Consider the following 18,795-nt stretch of genomic DNA (forward strand, 5'->3'; position numbering starts at 1 on the left):
GTTTAGCAGTAGCCCACTCATGTCCTCCTGCAGGGCTTGTCTTTCCTAGGCTGACCAGAGGGGCTGGGACCAGCCAGAGAGCATTGCTGCCGGGAGCATTTGCACTGGGGAGGAGGAGTTCCAAATGTTTCATTTTAATTCCCTGGGCAAAAACAGTCTTGCAGTAAAAAAGCTTTTATGTCTAGAACAAATAGAGGTGGGGAAGGAAAAGCACAGGAGTGAAGTGGAGGAGGAGGATGGCAGCACCATCTTCCAGTTCCCACAGTGTGAACTTCCTTAGCTTAAGCTTTCCTCCCAACACACAGATCATCTTAACATACCCCCATGATATCCACACTGAACATTCCTCCCTTTGTATTCCAAATGACTGTCCTTGGAAAGGCTCAGTGAACATGTCAGAGGCCTCTGTAGGACTTGCCCCCATGGGCTTTGGTACCTGCGCCAGAGGACCCATCTCAGGCTCAGAGTAGGAGCAGCTGTTCTCACAGGGCTGAGCGCCTGTGCTCAGAGTCCCATCCCTCACCACTAATCAAATCCTCTCTGTCTGGGGAGAGTCGCAGTTTATGCCTGTCCAGGTGCAGCCTGTGATTTAGAGGCCAGGCTGTGTCCAGAAGCCATTAGCCAAGGGGACAGGGAGGAGAGCGAGCGAGCCTGTTTAGGATGCGAGGCAAAAGCACCAGAAGGACTTTGTGTCTCAGAGGTGCAATATAAAATCTCAGTTATACACTCGGCATACAGGGGGAGAGAAAGAAATGACCACAAATGCAGAAAGTCACGTATGGCAAATGGTTTGTGCACCAGTAACAGAAATTTATAGCTCTGACCGGATTTGCAGGATGCCGAATGCCATGATTCCTGATGCCGTTTCTAAATTCATGGCCAGTGCGTGCAGAAGCTCAGACAAGTTTCTACATATTCATAGTGTTAAAAATAAACGATTTCTGAGTGCTCTGGTGACAGCCTGGCTCCATGAAGAGCAGGGCCCCAACATTCTGCAACTATGGAGAGAAAACTTCCTTCCCCAAGAAAGAGCATTTCCCACTCACTGTCAGCAGTGAGCATGGCAACAGTTGAGATCATGGCCTGGAGCCATCACTAGGGTGGTCACAGTAGTGACGTTTTCATCATCTCTGCTTTAGCTAAGTGAGAGTAAGAGATTGCCACTGCAGTGAAGTTAAAGCTGTGCTCCTGCCCAGGGCCAGTCCAGGCAGCAGGCTGGGCCAGCACATTCATCTCCCTATATACATGCAGGCTGTTCTACTTGCCTGATGGAAAGTCTGGGTGTTCCCTGCTCTAATACCAGGTTTACAGAGCAGTTCATGGGGAAGCCTGGTTCTGTCTGACACTGTGACTTGCTGGCCCTGAACACAGCCCTTACCAAAAGGAATCTACAAAATCCATACCCAAATCAAACAGTCCCACCTCTCCAGTGAGCAGGAGGGGAAAACCTGAAATGGTCACATCTTCCAGATTTCAGTCTTTCACTGCAAACCTCCCCACTACATTTCAGTGGGTATATTTTGTTTCACAGCCCTATTTCCCCCTATTTGCATCTCTTGGGACTTCTGCTCTGGCATAGTTTTTTTGATGCCATAGAGCAGCTCAATAATTGCAGAGCTGTGACATATGTTATTATATAATGTTAACCATAAGTTGAACTTTTAACTAACAAACGTGGCATATTGCAGAGGCAGAGAGAATCCTTCCATAGTGCTAATTGCCATGTAAAATAAAGGCAGTGCTACAATTCAGTCTGTTTGCCAACTAGCAAGCTCCTTGCTGTTTCTAAGCTACAAATGTGAACTGTGTAGCTGTTTGGTGTGGGCAGACTCCCTTTCTGGGGAGTTTCCTGTCATTTGTGGTGTTACTACAGGAGTGGCTGGTGGGGAAATACCTTTACAAAGAAGTGGCCTGTTTTTACCCCCTTGTTCATCTGGTTAGATGTGGGAAGGGATCCTAGATCTGCACCATGCTCTTCTGTCCTCTGGGCAAAGAGATGACCCACAGTGAGAAGGGGAGACATTGCAACAATGACTGAAGGGGCAGTGGGATGATGACAAAGATTAAAGAGCCACACATTATGAAGGTGTGTTTTTGTAGACATCCCAAGTGACTTCCACTAGAGAGTTAGTTCTCCATCTAATTAGTGTGGTTTGTCCATCTTAATGGGGTGAGTGGGAGCTAGAAGCTCTGGTCACCTTGGAACAGCCAGCCTGGCAGGACTGCAGCACCCAGGGCTCCAGGGAGGACTGTGGGCAGTGAGGACAGAGGTGGAAAGTGCCATAGGATGGGTGTGGGGGAGGATTTTTGTGACAGTCTCCGAGAGGCTCTGGGAACAAAAGCAGAACCTGTGGAGCTCTCTGAGCTCCCAGGGCCCCTGTGCTTAGGGACCTGGGAAGCCCAGCAGCAGGTAGAAGTGTGTCTCACAAGCCAGCAGTGTTGCTTTGCAGTCAGACCTCACATGCATCACAGCTGTCCTGGTCCTTGCATTTATTTCCAGTAGCAGTGTGATGGAAAAGACATGGCCAGCTTCCCACTCGGCATGTTAGAGATTCTCAGTAAAATCTAGCCCTAGGTTTTGAGGGCACAAACTTTGCTGCTTCCACAGTTCTCATGAAATTGTCCCAGTAATAAGATCTGATTCCTTGTAGTGACCCATGAAAACCACTTCATTGAGGTCTGAATCTGGCACTTGCAGCACTGAAGAACTTTTAAATTGAGTTTCTCAGCAAAAGAGGTGGCCTCACATCTTTCCAGGTCAGAAAGGTTGATGACAAAAGGGGTTTTCATCTCTGGGGGGCTATGTGATTCATGTGGAGCCACTCTCTGTCCCATCACTGTCACAGGGAGAGTATCCAAGCTTCCATGGCAGCCAGATAGTTAAAACTGTTCCTAAATTCCTCTCTCACCCCTGCCATTCTTGCTCCTTTTAATCCCCAAAGCCTGGGCTCTGGCTACTCAAAGCACCAGGCCATAAAATTCACCCTTCCCTTGTAAGCAGTGCTAGGCTTGTCCTGTGCCCTGGTGGGACACATGAATCCAGCCCAATTAGCAGCAGCCCTAACAAAGATGGCTGAAAAACCACTATTAAAATGAAAGATGGTGCTGTGAAAAAAGAAGGCAGAGCAAGCGAGGCTGTAACACAATTTATTGCCATCCCCAGACGAACGGCCTCATAACTTAGGAGGAACTCAATGCCTCGGCTGAATTTCAGCCTGTTCTTCCCCAGGGGGGTAATGCATTACCTCCTCCCCACACGCCATATTTGCCTGGAGCTTTGGGGTTTTATCCAAAGAGATTAGGATCTCTGCCATGGTTAAAAATGGAGCTTTCTGCTGCGTAGCAATAGTTCATTGAAATGGAGTTTATTCCTTGTTTGCTGCTGCTGCCTTGACTGAAAGGTAAAGAATGCAAAGATTGATGCCACAGACTATGCATAGATCATCTCTGCTTTAGCCACAACTGACATCTTTTGATATGCCAACAACCCCGTCTTCTACCCAGCTGTGGTCCCCTGAGGACAGCCTTGCCTGGGTGAGTCTCATCTTCCAGTTAGGAATACGATGGGATGAATATTCTCCAAATCACCAACATGTTTGACTCCGAGCACACAAATAGACCTGGCTGATCCCAAGTTCCATCTCTGAGAAGGAGCCTTATGGCCAGAGAGCAACAAGGCCAGCTCCAGGGTACAACACATCCTCAGAAGCAGCCCTATGTCTGCTTTCCTGTATCTGCCAACAGCATTACTACTATTATTAACTCAAAATAACGTTCAAAACTCTACTAGAGGAAGCACTAGAACACAGATCAATAGAAAACAAGCCTGTCCTGGCTGGGGCAGGAGAGCAAGGATGAGATGACTATGCAGGTCTTTGCCATCCCTTCCCCTTCAGAGAGTTAATTAGTGAGGCAAGGTAATGGTATTTGTGCATTTACTGCATGTGCTGATGACAATAAATTTTGTCCTGCATGTTAAAGTCAGAAACATCTCGCATCTGCCAAAAAGCAATCAGGACCAATTAATGAAGATGTAATTTCCCCAGATGCTGCTATTAACATAATTCACCGTGTTCTTAGCAACATGAATATAATTAACCCAGTTAACTACAACTCTCATCACCACCACACCAAGCTGCCCATGCTGGCAGAGGAGCCTCCCATGCCTGGGTGGCACATCCACAGGGCTGCAGGTCAGAGCTGGTCCCCCTTCCCTCTCCGCTGGGGATGGGTTTGGGAGTCACAGACATGGCCCACAGCCCAGCATTGGCAGAGGCTTTTCTCAAAGGCAGGACAGCACAACAGCCCTGACATGGTTTACATGTCTCAGAAGCACCTCTTCAACATGATGGGTAACACCACAGCCGACCCACCCCGACCCTGGGAAAGGTGCATGTTGGTCAAACACATGGCAAAAATTAAGACAGTCTCTTAATGCAGGGTGCCCTCCAGCCATTTTTTCCAGATTCATACCCCTTGTAAGGGTGTGGTATGCACATAGCTTTGCCTTCACTATCATCAGACATGCATCAACTCACTGTTGGAGAGCAGCAGGACCAGCTGGGAGTCAAGGACGACCCTCATCCATAGGGCACAGTCCTGCAGGGTCTGGTACCAGGGTCCAACAACACCTCCACACGCAGCAAGCAATGAACAAGATCCAGGATCCCACCACAGTCCAGCAGCTGGGAGCAAAAGGAGACCAGACTAGAGAGATGGGACAGTGTGGTGCAAATCCCTTCTTGAAGACAAAGCTGAAGCCCAGACTGCTGGCCAGGGCTGAGTTACAGTGGACTCCAGTGCCTGTGGGTGGGTGGAAGCCCCAGGTGAATCTGGGCAAGGCTTTGGGGGCCCCCAGGTTTTCTTCCTCCAGTGACAGCCAACCAGTGAGCAGCTGGCAAAGGTTTCACATGCCACAGCCTGTGCTTGCCATGGGCTAGGGAGAGGTAATGCTCCCAGTGCTGGTGGGGAGGGGCAGTGGGATTTTCTCCCTGGTCTATCCTAACTCAGTTCTACTGCTGCTTCTAAGCAGCAGCTCTGGGTGAAGAAAAATGGGAGGTGAAGGTTTAGGGGTTCAGACCAAGTTTCAGGGTTTACCAAGTGCTTTGGTCCTTGAAAAGCCAAGGCAAAAGTCTCATCCTGTGCCTGTATCCCAATCTTGTTCTTACCTGATCACTCTTCAAACACGGGACGCAGGAGCTGGAGCCACTTTTGGGAAGGATCAAGCCTCCTGCAGCCCCCTGGGCCATGTTTCAGCAGTGAAGCAGGATCACTGCCCACCTCCAGGGCTGACAGGGGTGCAGGCAAGATGCTTTAGCCAGTGCTTATCACTTACACAAAACTTATTTCAATTTTCCATGGTTTTAGAGAACTGACATTTTCAAGTGGTCAAAATTGGTCAGAAGCCACAGTTTCATCCACATCTGAGTGTGCCCTGAAAGAACTTCCCTGTTGGGTTTTTGGGCTGGGTTTTATTTAATCGTCCCACATTTTCAATGTAATTTCACTTCAAAAAACCCATGGGTAGCATTTCTAAAAAGCTTTAAAAAAGTTGGTAGGGGTTTTGTTTCCTGAGGGAAGAACCTCTGGTTTCTCTCCCAGCCTTTTTTTGTGGTGTGAGAGGAAACAAGAAAGGGGATGTTAAAAATTAATGAATGCCTTTTTTTTTTGTTCCCCTCCACAAATGTGGGGAGTTTTCACATGAATTTAAACTATTCAGTTCATTCTTTTGATAGCTTTGGTCAATAGGGAGTTATTTCCCAGACAGCTCTGGGAACACCTTGAAACTTCTAAAATTTGGAGAAGCATTGACAAAATCCCATTTCCTAGTTTGAGGCCACTAGTGCTTTAAATAATTCATCTGGTTTCTTGCAGATTGATTTAACTCAAATCACCTGAAAATTCCAAGTGTAAAAATGTGTGTAATCTGCCAGGTCAGAAAAAACAGGACATTTTAATTGACGTACAGACCTCTCCAAACCAGTGAGTAGTTTAACAATTACCTGATATAATAACATGTAAAAAGATGCTATGGACAAAGGTGAGATCATTCATGTTAATTAAAGCGTCCGAGACACAACACTTAATAGAGGCGTTGTAAAGTGATGATAGAACGGTCACTGCTTTTGTGTAATTAAGGAAGAATGGAGAATTAACGAGCGCCTGGGTGCAGGGCGGGGGGAAGTCTGCCAGGCTGCCCTGGGCGGAGGGGATCGGGGCTTACCTGGGCGCGAAGTGCCAGGGAGGGGCTGTCGGGGTGAGGGGCTTCCACCAGCATGGGCAGCTGCTCCCCACAGGGGCACCACCCAAATCCAGTCTTGGGAAAGGTCAGGTTGCTTGCAGATCGCCAGAGCGCCCCCGTTGGCTTTTTCCCACGGCCACATCCCTCTTGCTTCTCGCCCCTTCTCTGGGAGATGCAGCCACCAAATCGGACACCTGCGAGCGCCAGGGACGCCCTGGTGACACATTTTAGGGCATTTTTTGTGCAGCGTGCTGCCCTTTCCCACCTTCTCCCACCAGGCAGGTGGACTGGCGCGGGCAATTCCTAAAGCCCAGGAATGCTGAGCCGAGGCGGCTGAATCACCGCCCCAGGGGAGGTATGAAACATTCATCCGGAAAAGCGGGAGAGAAAGCGAGCGATTGACTCCGTGGCGGGGCGATGAGGGCACGGGTGAGGGGGAGCTCAGTTATTCATCCCCAGAGGAGCGGCTTCCATAGCAGGGAGAGCAGAGCCTCCCAGCACTCAGCTGCCAGCAGCCGGGGGAAAGAGGAACCCCGCTCACTGCTTCCCCATCCTCATCCCACCCGTGTTTATGCCCCTTTTTAAAGGGATGCAGATTGGTTCCCAAACCCCAAAGTGGGGTCGAGACCGTGCGTGCTCCAAAGGAGGGATCTGAAGGAAAAGCACCCTAGTGCTAGTCCGGCTTGGTCCCCTCCATCCCTCCTCTGCAAGATGGAAATAATAACATTGACGGGAAACGTGTGAGGGGTGCGAGGCAAAGCATTAATATGTCTAATGCCCCATAGAAAAGCCAGCAAGGAAATGGGGTCCCTCCTGGCGAGCAGGGGTGAAGTGTACCCCCTTCGCTGGGCTGCAGCCCAGTGCAGTGCCCTAAATTCCCTCACCTGCCCTGCCCAGGGGTCTCCCAGTGACACACAGGAAATGCAGCTGCTCCCCCACCATTGCCCTGCCTCCCCCTGGGTGTTGGGTCCTGCCTGCTCCCGCTGCAGGGCACCCAAAAACATGCCAGCATGTATGTGCAGAGTGGGGCTGCAGGAGGATCGTCTCCAGTGCCCAGGAGGTCCAGCCCCACTGATGCACAGCACGTGCCAAGGTGGCTTTTTGAACAAAGTTTGCTTCCTTTTTTCTTTTTTTTTTTTTTTTTTTCACCACAGTAATTCTTTTATTCCATCAGCTACAGAAAATCGATGTGTCTTTTCGGTTAGAAGCCCTGGCTTGAAGCTTTCAGTTCCTTAAATCATCTCCCTGTGATTTAGGGGGAGGCACAATCCCTCTCTGGTGCAAGGTGTGTGATGCCTTCCCAGGAGAAGCCCCACCACAAAAAGGCAATGTGATGGCACAAGATGCGAGTGGGGCTGAGCCCCCACTCCCTGCCCCTTCACCCCACTGGCCCCCGAGACACCCCACAGAGCCCCTTCTGCCCCAGGTCAGGGCAGTGACTCTGCCGGCATTGGCTTCCCCACCTTCCTCACATCCAGCAGCCTCCCAGTGCCAGTGGGGGCGTTGGTGCTGGCAGGACCCCCAGCGCCCAGAGGGTGCTGTGCCCCTGTAACCCCACAGCACCCTTTTAACTTGCAAACAGCATGAGCTTGGTGGGGAAATGACTCAAGCACAGCAAACATGGGGTGCTGGAAGACCAGTTCCAGCCACACTCCTGGGAGTGTAGCAGCACCCGCGTATTAATCCAGCCAGATGTTATTAAAGTCTTGATCGAATTAAACATAGAGAGCTTTTAAGTTCTCCTTTGGATTTACCCAGAGTAAATTCTTCAGGGAGAATCTGCTAATTGACAGGTTACTTTTAAAAATTTTGGCAGCTTGCTGGGGTGAAACATCAGGTGTCCAGCCAGGGGCTGCTGGTGGATGCTCACAGGATCAGTGTGTTTCCCTTTTTCCTCATGTTCATGAGCTTGACTGAAACATGGGGAGGATGTGGAGAACCCCAGAAATAATTTTTAAAATTCCTGTTCTGAAGGCTTTTCCCTCCTTCCCACTTTCAGATTCATTTATTTAATTTCCCCCCTTGAAACAAAGACTGATGTTGCTCAGCTGGAAAGCACGGCTCTTTTGTCTCACCTCGCACGGGAAGAAAATAGCCTTGCTCCCCTTTTAATGCTCATGCATGAAAAATCTCCGGGCAAAATCTCCATTTATCAAGCCAGATTGAAGGGCACACAGCAGAGGAGCTTATTGCTTTGTGCCTCTTACCTTGTACCTCTGTTTGTGCTATCAAGTGGTGTGATTAAGAAGATTGCTTTTGCTTTTAGGTGTCATGGGACACAAAATTTACAGCAAGGGGAAGCAAGGACATGTGTGCAGCTTTACATGGAAATCAGAGCATTTCCAAACAATTAGCAGAGAGGCACCAACTTTGAGGCACAAAGTGGTTTTCAGCATCGATGTGCTGCAAAGGGGAAGCTGTTGGGGATGGAAGGCTCAGGCTGTGTCTCTGGTGGTGCCAAAAGGTCAGACACCATCTGACCCAACCATGGGGAGCTTCTCCACTGTGTCTATCCACCGATAACAGTATAATATTGATGCTTTTCACCAATCTCAACATAGTATTTTAAACAATTATTTATAAAATTAATAGAGAAGTCAAATAACCCAAATGAATGATAACATTTTAAAGTAATTATTTGCTACAAATGAACACAAATGGTTTCAATACATAATGCATTAACTCCAGCATCAGGGAAATTCATCCTGATTAGAGGTGTGCTGAGGCTGTGGCACGTCATCAGGGTGCTTGGCTCTGGGACCTGCCTGAAACCCTTTGTTGGCTATAAATTCATATTTTTTGCCCTCTCATATAAATTCCTCATGGCTTTTACTTTTCAGTAACACACATCTGTGGTGAGCTTTTCCGTTTTGTCTATTAATTGTTCTACTTTGTTCCATGTAATTCCACAGGAAGTGCAGTAGTGATGGGACACAGCCCAGACATCATGCTCATCTGCTCTAAAGTAATTTTTTCTTGAACAGAAAATTTTTAGTGAGAAACAGGAGCATTTTTATGTCAGCCTCCCCCTGTCAGCAGCCAAAATTGCTGAAAAAAGCAGGGAATGAGGTATCCACAGTGATCCTGATGGCATCAGGTAGGAGTTGCTTCCAGCCCTCCCAACCAAACTCCATCACTTGGCCAAACAGAGACCATGCCTCAAATCGATCATCAGGGCAGATATTTTGTGGGTACAAAGCAGTTTCTTCCACCTAATTCAATCACTGCATAATTAAATTACCTTCTCTGGCACCTATTTATTTGTACCAAGAGCACACGGTTTCCATCTTTTATTTTTATCCTTCCAGGCAGCTGATGTTGGATGATGCAATCAGCGGTGACAGAAAGGTTCTGTTTCGATTAATGAGAGAGCAAAGTTCTGGGGGGAGGAGAGGCAGAAAAGCTGGGATGGAGGAGGACTTCTGATAATTCAGGATGATTAGGTCTAATTGCCCTGTTTTCCTGCCAGCTGCAGTTTTGAGGCAGAACTACTGGGCTGTGAAGGTCTGGAGATGTCCTCTGAGTGCTTGCAGAGGTGGTGAGGTGGCTGCCCAGTTTCCCATGGGAGTCACTGTGGTCTCACCGCTGCTCACAGACCACAGGGCAGGGCAAGCAAAGGGACAGGGATGCTGTCCTGACAGATCCAGCCATGGCAGTGGGATGGAGGAAGAAGCTTGGTTTGATGTAGAAGCTCTGTACAGAAAAGTTGCTAGCAGTGATCCTTGGTGCATTGCCACGGCACCATGTGGGCACACAAACACCAAACCCAGCCATGGCTTCTGCCAGCAAGTTTTTCTGTGAACAAAACCAGGAGGTGCCTGTTTGTCCGCAGCATCCTTCCTCCTCCTCTCCCTCTGGTGTGGCTGCTTGCTCCCTGAAGTGTGGTGGTTTATACCCTCACAAACCACAGTGCTGGCTGCACCTCGTCCTTTGGTGGCCATGTTGGTTCTTAATTCAAATCACACCTTGTGGCAAATGAGTCGAGTTGAATATTTCCTTTAGCTGTGTCAATGCTGTCGCAGTGTAACTGTCTGGATTTTCCTCTGGTGCCTGGATGGTGGGGCCCCATTGGCTCTTCTCTAACCCTCCTGTCCCGCCCTCTCTGTTGGCCTCATCTCCATCACCCCACTTCTCCCACTATCTCATTGCAGACTGAGGCAGTGAAATCTCATCTTGACAGACTTCAGCAGGAGCACCTGGATTGCGCCCAGACATCTTATGTTTTTATTAAACAACACGTCACATCGCTTGCTCCAGTTTACACAAGTCACCATCATCCTGGAGCTACACAAGTCAAGAACACCTGGACTCCCTCAAATGCCTGTTTTGCTAGTGGATGTGTCTGACAGCCCCATACTCACATTAGCCTATTTTTCAAGGTGTCTGATTTGCTTTTGGGAGCTCCCAATTCTCAGGAAAGCAAAATAAGAAGAGGCTTGGCTCCTTCCCAAAAAAAGCACAGTTGATATGAAAAATATTCCCTGAGTGCTGTGAGTTTGCCTTGCCCTTGTGTGGCTTAAACATTCCACTAGGATCATGCAAATGAGGAGAAAGGCTTTTACTATTACTAGTTTTGCCTATTTCTTGTTAAGTTATGCCATCTCCATGTTCTTTCTGTCCAGGTGGGATCCTGGTGCCTAGAGATCAACATCCCAACTATGCTCAGGCTGATTGGGAGCCCCTGGGCCATTTCCTCCTGCTCATCCCTGTCTGCTGCTGGTGCTGGGAGCTGGGAAAATCTGTGTGAGGGAACCATACCAGTCCACCAGCGACTCTCCATGACCTACACCAACTGTGGCTGCCCAGGCAAATAAAGCCACCAGGTCAAAGCACACTGTCAGCAGAAAGCCTGATGAGCACCTCTGGCAGAACCCAAAGAGGGATGGAAAGCATTGTTTGGGATATGTAAGCTTTCTGCTCAGCAAACCCAGGAACAGCTTGGTCTCCATCTCCACCCACCAGGAGTCTCCACCGCCTGCCTGTTGCTGTTTCCCCAGCACCATCACTCGGGCTGGACTCAGGGGGCAGGAGGGGGATCTATAAGTCTGTTTATGGCTGTCCATGGTAGGACTGGCCTGTGCCAAGATGGGTCAGGTGAGGAGGCAGACGATGGTGATGGGAACAACTTGGCAACAAGCAGAGTTCCCACTCCCAGGTGTTTGTGTGCATTTGGTTACCTGTAGAAAGATGTCTGGACTACTGAAATATATTCTTATTTATTTATGGGATCTAAAATTCTACCCTTGCCTCATATCCTGTGACAGCCACAGAAACAGACCCGACAAAGTCATCTTTGTGGAGAACAGAAGTTTGGATATAACAGGAAGCTTTTATCCAGAGCAAAACCTCTGTCATAAAACTTCAGAAAACGAATTTCTTTTTCAATGGGTCCCCTTGGGCTTAAAATATAAGTATCTGAGGATTCATGTAGTAGTAAAAGTCTATAAAAATCTTTGAAGCAAATGGGCTATTGAGAAATTATGTGTGGAAATGAATAGCTGGATTCCCCTGCAAATCTCTTCATAGAGATTCCCTGACATAATGAAGACACAGTAGATGCATTAGTAAAAAATCCTTTTTTTAATAACCGCTATACCTTATGGTTTTCCTAAAGTGAGGGTTTACCAGATGGAAAATCCACTTAAAGATTTTTATCTAGAAAGGAAGGTGCAGTCATTCAGTGGGAAGCAGCCAGCTTGGTTCTTCCTGGGGTGAGGGATGCTGTGCCTGTCTGTGTGATGCACTCAAGAGCAGTGAAAGCCTTCCTTTCCCCTGGCTAGAGGTGTTCCAAAATGACCTGGGGTCTGCAGCCAACTTTATGGTAGCGAAATGGAAGGAGACAAAAGAAATTTATGGAAATACAGTGGTTCTTGGCCAGGGCAATGCCACACACATCACCCACAAACACCTGACAGACAGAAAATGCACTGGACAGGGAGTTTTTCATGCACCCCCCTGAAGAACATGAGCCAAGTTAGTTTTACATAAGTGCTTGGTTTTCTGTGGAAATAGAGCTCCCTGCTTTAATTATTATTGATTTTCTTTTTTCCAAGGAAATGTTGGGCCTCTCTAAACCCCCCACTGCTGACTCCAGAGATCTCACAACGATTTTGGCTGAGCAAGCGTTTCTCTTGCAAATCTAAATATTTATGCTACAGCTGTGTAAACAGCCCAGACGCCAAGTTGGGTATTTTTAGTGTTCTTGAACTGTAGTGAAGGACCAAGACAGACCTGTTGTGGACTCTGACATCTTCTTTTGCTGTTTGTTGCATGTCATTGCTGATGGCCTCAGCCCTCTCACCTCCCTTCTCAAGGTACTTGCTCTGATTATTTATGCGGTGAATCCAGATGGAAAGGAATTAGATGGTTGTTACTTTGTCTTGCATTGTGTATCTGGACACCAAATGTACATCTGCTTGAATGCAGAGGTTTAAGATCATATAATATTAAAAAAAAAAACCCAAACAACACTAGGCTGTTGTTAAAACATGATGTTCAGGAGGGAGAAAAGTTATTCCTTAGTGTTCATCTAAAGAATATGTTACCAATCTTGGCATGACCCTCCAAAGAGTCTTCTCAAGGAGAAATTCTTTACTCAGCATAGAACAAGTAGGAGTTCTGTTTACAAGAGCTGACCTAGAGGTTACTTTATCCATAACCTGCTGCTTAGAAGCCAGGTGGAAGTGTGCACATGCCTGACAAGGTATCGATGTGATTGCAGCCCCCTCCCTGATTCTGGCCGGGGTCTGCCTGCACTGTAAATAATGGGTTAAATGCATATGTGTGCAGCATCTCTGCAGAGCCACTCACAGCTTTGACCAGCTGCCTGCACACATCACTGATGCTGGGAGGAAGCGGGAGGAGATGGCAATTGCAGGGAATGAGAAGCCTGAGTTAAACACAGTCCAAAATAATGAAAATAAATTATTTTTTTTCCCTCTGGTCACAGTAAGAAAGAATGCAGCTTGCTTTCAGTACTGTCCTGTCAGCCAGAACACACAACAGCCTTCCTTTGGAAGAGCTTTAACTCTCTGTTTGGGGCTTCAGCTGAGCAATGAAAATGGCTTGGTCCCCTTCTCATGGGAGACAAGCAAGGCATACCCAAACCTGCCTCTGTCCATGATGGAGGGGTGTTCACCTGGGAGGCAGAAGGGAAGGACCCCTAGAACTGTATCTCAACCCCCCACAGCACTGCTATGCCTCCCAGAGTGAGAGCCCACACCTCCCCAGGTACAGGGATAGGGATGCAAACACCCAGGGATGTGGCTTCCCTAAGTAAACACTCTACTCCCAAGTGCTGCTGGCACCTTGCCTGGGCAAGGAATCGATTCCTCTAAGTTACAGCCCCACTGTTTGTGGCATGTCCAGGAGGCACAAGGCTCAGGAACCCTGAGCTCGCTGGGGCGGTGTGGGCACTGCCCTCCTGCTGTGAGAGTGAGCCCACCAGGAGCTGCTCCAAGAGCAGGGAGTTCAGACTTGAGTCCTCAAAAGCAGTTTCTGTGCAGATTTTAGTGTTTTGAAGCCTCAGTCACCTTGAATGAGAGCAGTTCATTGGCATACTTCAGTATCAGCCTCACACATGTGCTCAAGTCTTTTGACAAATTTGGTTAAAACAAGATACAGTACTGTGCAGGAACAGAGCTCAAATTTCCAGCCAGGGAGGCGTTGTACTGTGGGGAATTTGCCTGACACAGTTAATATTAGACAAACAATTTCTAGTAGGGGAACATTCCCAGAAATACAGGATTTTTCTTTTCAGGTGCAAAAGAAAAACGCAAGTGGGGGCTCAATTTTCTCCTGGTTGTCACTGGGGAGGTTATCACAGTTTGCAAACTGCTGCTATGGGAATAAGGACTGAAACCAATTCCTTATGCTCTGCCACTTAATTAATTTTAGGCACTTTACAGTAAAACATAATTTGGCACAACTTCTACAGATGAGAAGAGTGGTGAAAATGCCTGGCTCACCCAGTTCCATTGTGCACCCCAAACATGCTGCAACCAGACATAGGAGCTTTTCCACCTGAATATTAAACAAGGAATGGAAGATAATTGAAGCCTCCAAAAATTAGGGGTCTAAATCCATTTACATTTACAAGCTCTGTAATTAAATAATAAACCATAATATTACAGCTTTCACTCTAAATGTGAATTCAAGAGCATATGCCTGAGATTACATTACAGCCCCTTATTTGTTTAGCCTGCTGCAGTTCCTGCTTGCAGGGAGGAAAAAATTACATGGAGAGGAAGAAATTAAATCCCTGAGTCCCAGAGCCACAGCAGGTCCCTTCTGCTTTAGGCTGGGCAGGCTCAGTCAGGCTTTTCCTTCCAAAGCTGCGGAGAAGCCTGTGGCAGCACAAACATCTTCCTTTCCAATGGGCACTGACCCCATCCCGTGCCTGACCTGCTCCTGCTGAAACCCCGTGCCAGAGCCTGTCCCCAGTGTGTGACCTGTCCCTGAGGTGACCTCTTGGAGATGCCCTCTCTGCCCCATCACACAGGTGTGCCAAAACAAGGCATAAAACTGTGTGCTTGTCCCCACTCGGTGCCCAGCACTGGCAGCAGCTCCTCTCTGTGGGGCCACACCAGGGCTCGAGGCACCTCTGCCCCTCTGGTGATCTCTGCCCACCCTGTCTTTGAGCACAGGGACAGTGACACAGCCGCCAGTCGTCTGCTCTTTTATTCACAGTCTCGGCAAAGAAATGAAGGGAGCAGGAAGGGGAATAAAGCAGTGAGTGATGAACAGCTGCTGTGCCTTACATTTCCCATGGCGACAGCAACAAATTGCAGCCTGTGTGCAGCACAGCCACTTCTGGGGAGAGAGAGGGCTTGGGGGAGCTTTTTCTGATGGGGGGGATTTTTTTATGGACTGTTTACTTTTTTTCCTCCTGCAGTGTCCTGCCTCTGCTCAGCCTTAACTACAGCCCTGTGCTGGCATTGCCAAGGGTCCAAGCAGCCACTTAGCAAAGGCTTGCCAGGGGAGCCAACAAGCAAACGGCTTTGGGAACCTTCTTGGTTTGGAGTGTCTTGCGCATCATCTCGACATCATTTACTGCTTTATAAATATTTAAAGACCTCATGTACATGTGCACAGCCTGCTGCAGCAAAGTTTCCCACCAGCACAGCAAGGAGGAGGCACCAGTTCATCCCAGTGACATGCTGGAACCAGGCAGCACAGCTGTGTTTCACCATGGGCCCAGCAGTGCCTGTCACCTGCCCTGTCCTCTCCATCTCCAAGTGAAAGGCACCACACCAAGACCTGGTTATGTCCCTGTGTTGGGGTCACCTAAACTCACCTGTCACTCCTTCCCCTTTTAATTTTCTCTTTTCTACCACTGTGCTGCTGAAGCAGCACCAGCAGCCACCACCATTCAGAGCTTCTCCTTCATTTCCCTGGGTGTTTTTAGAGAGCCTTTAAAACCACGTACATCAATTATTGCCAGAGTTTTCATCCCACACAAGGGCACAATAAGCAATGCAAATAGCACAAATAAAGTGTTTGATATTTAATGATCCCACAGTGGATGGGGAAGATGTACTCTTGAACAGGAGTAGCTTTCTCAAGCCTGTGCAATGCAGAAGGACCCCTGTCTCTCACGACTAATTGAGCCCTAATGATTTTCCTTTATCATCCAAAATGAAAACAAAGGATTTAAGGGATGTTTTATTGCAGCGCTGTGGGTCTTTTTATTCATTTTTTATTCCCCACATTAAAAGCTGTGCTTTGACTTGTCCTTCTGAACCTGCTTCTCCCTGGTGTTGCTGCTGCTCTTGTAATTCTGTCCCTTTGCCACTGAGGACTGGAAAACAGACTCCACAGTGCATGTAACTTCTGCCAGGAGCAAAGGTGCCCAAACGGTCCCCATTAGTCACACTGCCCTCCAAAAACTTATGGATTTGGCCATTTCAAACTGGCTGTGAATTACCAGAGTTGCACAGGCACAAAGACAGAGGTGTGGGCTCATGGCAGGCCCAAGGCACAGGGGAAAAGCTCATCTTCAGCTTTCATGGCTGGAAATGCTAGAAAGAACCAGGGCAGAGCAGAACTTGAACCAACAGCACTTCATTCCCTGCAGCTGGGGTAGCAATGATTTGGGATGAGCTGCTTGCTTGCCCTGGCTCCCTGGAAGCAAACTCCACTGGCCCTCTCCCTGACACACTCATGCACCAGCTGCGGGGTGCATGTTTAACAAGGAGAAGAAAGGAAAGACTTGTTTGTTCCAAGAAAACACCCAGGGTGTGCACTGCATGCCCCTTACTCTGTGCTGAGCCCTGTGTTCAAGCAGACACTGTTGTAAGGGAAAGATGGCAGAATGGGAGGGGGACTGAGGGAAATCTTGCAGTTGAATCATTCTGTAAATGGCAATGGCTCAAATCACTGCACAGCTCTTTCTGGCCATTTGATGTAATTAAGGCTGGGCTATGAGGTGCCATCTCAGCCCCACAACAGATTTCCAAATTGCTGCTCCTCTGCAAAGCCGCCTCCAGAGCTGTCCTTGAGACATCAGCACAGGGGTTAATTGGAATCGACAGGAAAATTGGCCTCTGGAGGGAGAAATGCGGATGCTGGATGTGTGTGAGCTGGTGGGAACAGAGCCACGCTGCTGCCAGGGCCTTGATATCCCCTTGCAGAGCAGCAGTGGGTCCTGGCACCTGTGAGACTGGTGACTTCATGCCCAGTCCAAGCTTGGCTCCCTTCTCTCCATGTGCCTTTGCCCCAGCAGCCAGATGTAGTCCAGGCACCAGCATGAACATCCCAAAGGCATCAGTGCTAGTGAGCCCATGTGATTCCTTCTGCCCATGGGCAAGGCTGAGGTTGGATTTGGCCCTTCCAACTGCCAGCTCTCCAGCTCTAGAGTTGGCACTGAGCTCAGTGCCGAGGTGCTGGCAGGATCTTAGGGGGAATAAAAGCAGAGCTGGAGTCTGGCCACAGGGCCATCTCCCACCTGCCTCACCCTCAAGCACTGCACCAGCTGTGTTGCGCAGTTGTGGACTCCTGTCATTTTTCTAAGTATTCCTCATCTCCTTCAATGCCATTAATCACACTATTTCAATTAACAGACCTGAACCATTGAACAGACCTGTCCTGCACTAATGCGTTATTAATTGGGTCAGGTTGGATGGCAGCAATACTGAGTGCCAGCAGCTCCGAGCTTTTATCTTCTGCTCTGGGTTTGTTTCATTTATCTAATCACTTCTTCAGTGCCACAGGGGCTCCTTTCACCTTTTCCCTCTCCACCCACCATCAGGGTACACGGATACACTTTCTGCATTGTCTGGTATCAACTATACCCTGAAGAGAGTCATATCTAATTCACAGTACTCTCCCAAGAAAAATCAATGATTGTTTACATTACTATCCTACAATCTCTATTTTAAAGTAATTCATGGCAAAGTCAGTGTCATTAATTTTATTAAGTCGTTAATAGTGGGCAGATATTATTTAGCTCCATTGATCCTAAGTTGATGCAATTACCACTTACGAAGCTTGCACTGTATGGCTGAAAATTCCAATTCTGTTTGCAACCTGAAGCTGTATATCAAAAACGTGCCAAGCCAGATGCTGGTGGTGGGAATTGAGGAAAGCTGTTTCAAAACAAACAAGGAAGTGCCCAAATTTTGTAACTTCTACCCTTTTAAAGCACCAAAATCAGCCTGGAACCCAGCTGTTCTCAGATGCCCCATGCCTAAGGGAGAGTCAAACTAAGATCCTCTCCTCAAACCTCCTGGATCCTACATTCACAGAGAACTCATCATTGTGATTATCGATTAACTGAGACACACTCTGATGAGAATAGGGGAAACTAAGTTTAGCTCTGTCTGGACAGAAAACCTGTCAAAAGGCCCATGACCAGCTGAGTGTGCAATGCATTCTGCTTGCAGAGGATGCATTTCAGCCAGAGGCCTCAGACCTTCCTCTTCTCTAGGTAAAAAAATTAGTAGCAGAGCAGTGTGGAAAAACAGGGAGACAAAATGGTACAAATTTTCTGGATCTCAAACATATCCAGGAAATCCAACAGCACAGAGCACCCTCTGATCATGAGAGGCATGAGGGTTTCCTGCATGACAGGAAGGTAAAGGGATCCCCAGGGCTGATGCCCACCCTGTGGAGAGGCCATGTGTGTGCCCAGTGTGGCCCACAAGGCACAAAAACATAATTTTAGCCATCAGAAATTAAAAACTGCAGTTTAAATCAAAAATAAGGGTTCACCTTTACTCAGCTTGGAAAAGGGTTAGCTCAACCACATCCTTTTGATCATGGTCAGAAATGTGCTTTGTGTGTATTTGTGTCAATAAAAACCTGCCCCTTGAGAAATGGTATTAAAAAGAGAAAAGAAAGACAGTTGCTGCCCCAAGATCTTGCACTCTAAATAAAAGGTGAAGGAGGGAGGGAGGGAGGGAGGGAGGGAGGGAGGGATGGATGGATGGATGGATGGATGGATGGATGGATGGATGGATGGATGGATGGATGGATGGATGGATGGATGGATGAAAATAGTGGAGAAGAGTGAATCAAGGAGGAGACAGATGGCATCCTATCAGTCTGCAGTGCCA

This window comes from Pithys albifrons, chromosome 8, assembly GCF_047495875.1.
Source record: "Pithys albifrons albifrons isolate INPA30051 chromosome 8, PitAlb_v1, whole genome shotgun sequence".
In the NCBI taxonomy this organism is placed as follows: Eukaryota; Metazoa; Chordata; class Aves; order Passeriformes; family Thamnophilidae; genus Pithys; species Pithys albifrons.